Here is a 2,980-nt window from a genome sequence, read left to right as displayed (position 1 = left end):
AGCATCCCTTTGGGCCAATTGTCTTCACATATACTAATCTCATGCTATCCTCATGACACCCATGTGAGATTGGCATCATAACTCCCTCCTACAGATAGGAAAACAAAAGCTGAAAGGGGTTAACTGGCTTGTCTAAGAGAACCCAGCTTGGAAACAAAGAAGAGTGGAGCAACACATTTCTTCTTGGCTGCCAGCCCCTGCCCCAACCCACCTCACACACACAAACATACCCAGCAAAGAAGATGCTACACTTTCACCTTCTCAAGACCAGTTGGAGAAAGAAATGAATGGCATCGTGGCTAAGAAAGTAAAGTAATCTAATAATTAGTGAAATGGGGGCTAGGACTAAATTAGAGGCAGATGGGTGGAAGGAGAATTAAGCCTGCTGGCAAAACTCCACAAATTCTCATGACACCCTTCTGAGGGAGGAGCCACTGCTGTTCTCCTGTTACAGATAGGAAACAAAACAGTATAAATAAAGCCTCTAAGCAACTAAATCAAGGGAAAGCAAGTCTTCAAACACACTAGTTCTTCAATGGCAGAATATTCAGTCAGAATTTTGAAAAAGCCACATGATTTTCCCACACAAATAAAAAGAGAAAAGGAAAAGGGGAGGCTCAAGAGAGAAATAAGAAAAAGAGAAGGTGGAGGGAGAGAGAAAGAGAGGGGAAAGGGGGAGGAAAAGAGAAAAAAGAGAGAGAAAGAGAGGTGGGAGGGAGGAAGGAAAGAGTGAAGGAAGGAAGGTAGGAGAATGATTGAAGGGAATGATAGGTAAAAAGGCAGAATTGGGAAGGAATGGGGAGAGGTTGGCAGATGATCTCCATTTATTCCAACAACATTTCTTGGTCACCTGCTCCAGGTCTGGAACTGTGTATACTCTGGGTGTGCGATATGAATGTCACCTCCCCTTCCATGGAACTTACTTTCCAGTAAGCAAACCAGACATTAGCCTGCAGTTTTAACAATTGCTATATTGTCTGTAATTTACTTTAAATTACTTCACAGAATGTGTGATATATAGATGGGCATTTTAATTTATACCCTAGGGGTGGTTGGTTGATATCTGAACAACTCTAATCAGAAATCTACACCCCAGGGGTGGTATTTGAAAGCCTCTAATCAAAATCCACCCTCCAGGAACAGCTACCATAAAGCTAAAGTTACCTTAATATTTGATCAACAGCAGAAAATGTGTTATTTGGTATAATAGACATTGGAGATAATGTTTCTTTGGTGAAATAAATGATCTTCCAGTTTTATGGAATGTCTAAAAATATTGTATGGGCTTTACAGCATTATATTCAAAAAATCTAGGAATCTGCCAAACCTAGTAGCCCTAGGCCTTGGTATTTCTTCTGGTTCTATACCCTATCATTTAGTCAGTATTTGATACTGATTAGAAATTTAGCCGAATCCTGCTGCTAAAATATTTTCACATTTGCCTCAAATGAACCCTTCAATTAAGAGCTTGTCTAAATGCATAAAAAGAGAGAGTGCTAAGATTTCATTGAGCTTACAGAACAGGCTATGTGATGAGTTTTGTGTTTTCTGGGTGATATTTTGTTCTGCAGAATCCATTTTGGGACTCACCTTGAGTGTAATATCCCTGCTGGTCATGAGTTCTGGAGATGTAATAATTATAATGACCAAGTTAGCTTAGGTCATTTTACAACAGTAATTAATTTCAAATGTTATAAATGCCTTAAGGGAAAAATACAGGGTAGCATGGAAGCATATGACATATATTTCTGATCTAATTTAATGAATCAGAACTGGAGGTTACATGGGGGCAGGAGGAAATTAATCCATTGTAGGTAAAAGACCAAAGATCAAAGGAGGTTGGAATATGTAAGGCTGAAAGAAGACTACCTGTGATGAGTGACCTGTGTCAAAAAGAGATGACATTGGTTAAGATGAAATGTAGCCAAACTGCACAGGCCTTGTAGGTAAAGATTTAACTAGATAGCATTAAAACAGGCAAAATGAATGAATGAGTGAGAGATTGAATGAGACATTCCAAAACAGAGACCAGAGGAAGGAATCCTAGGTCAAACATACAAATCCTTTCTGTCTGACAACAATCAAAGAGCAAACCAAAAAGGAGAAGCTTCATCCTGTGAGGCAGGAGGGAAGAGGGCAGGGAACAATCATCAAAAGAATGGCATAGCCTTTATGATACGACATAAATTGGTTAGAACCAACTACGCCCAATATGGCCAGAAGATTCAACTTCCAGTAGACCTTGATCCTCATTATATGCACATTACAATAAAATTAGCCTTGCAAATGAGAAATAACCATCATGCACTGACACCATGACACTTCCAGTCAAGATTAAATAAGGACTAAAATCCCTCCTCCCCTTGGGAAAGTGGAGCTAGGTTGAAAATCAGGAAATATGACCCCAAACCCCTTCTCCCCCAATGAATATTCTGCCCATTCATTTTTACACTCCATATAACCAACTTTCCAAAATAATTCAGTGCAGTTACTCACCTATGTCTGCCTGCACTCCCCCTTGAAAGTGTATATTGCTTAATAAATCTTTCCTTTGCTTTCTTATCTTCAATGTCTCGTTTCCGAATTCTTTCTGCAACGAGAGAAGAACACACTCTCCAGTAACACTTGAACAACTTGGATAAGCCTTCAGTGTTAACAAGGAAGAGTAACTGTTCTGATCAAAGCCCCTGGACCTAAGTGATTTTTTCTGGTGTCTTATCTTTGTTCTTGGACATAAAGTTTATCCTGTAGGTACTGATATACTGAAAGAGATCTCAGAGATTAGTGGGGTTCCTTTTGACACTGTGTTTGGCAATGGTGTTTTTGTATCAGTGCCCAAGTAGCCACAGCTCCTTGGTGAACAACAAACCTCATTCATTTGCATAATTGTTTCCTTTGCTGTTTTCTTTATAAAAAAATAATGAGCCATTATGCACATAATTAAAGCAAGCTTAACAAATGAGGGCCAGGCTGACAAGAA

At 39.3% G+C, this 2,980-nt stretch overlaps 1 long non-coding RNA gene across 1 annotated transcript in view; it reads right to left on the bottom strand.

The window, feature by feature from the left end:
• The window catches only part of LOC116656873, a 37,736-nt gene extending 35,066 nt beyond the window's left edge, over positions 1 to 2,670 (bottom strand). Inside the window, exon 1 of the long non-coding RNA XR_004311884.1 lies at positions 2,497 to 2,670. This is a non-coding gene — a long non-coding RNA (uncharacterized LOC116656873). The remainder of the gene's footprint in view (positions 1 to 2,496) is intronic.
• Between the last annotated feature and the right edge of the window lie 310 nt (positions 2,671 to 2,980).

This window comes from Camelus ferus, chromosome 2 (assembly GCF_009834535.1).
Source record: "Camelus ferus isolate YT-003-E chromosome 2, BCGSAC_Cfer_1.0, whole genome shotgun sequence".
Lineage (NCBI taxonomy): Eukaryota > Metazoa > Chordata > Mammalia > Artiodactyla > Camelidae > Camelus > Camelus ferus.
This window is presented reverse-complemented; position numbering and strand designations above follow the sequence as displayed.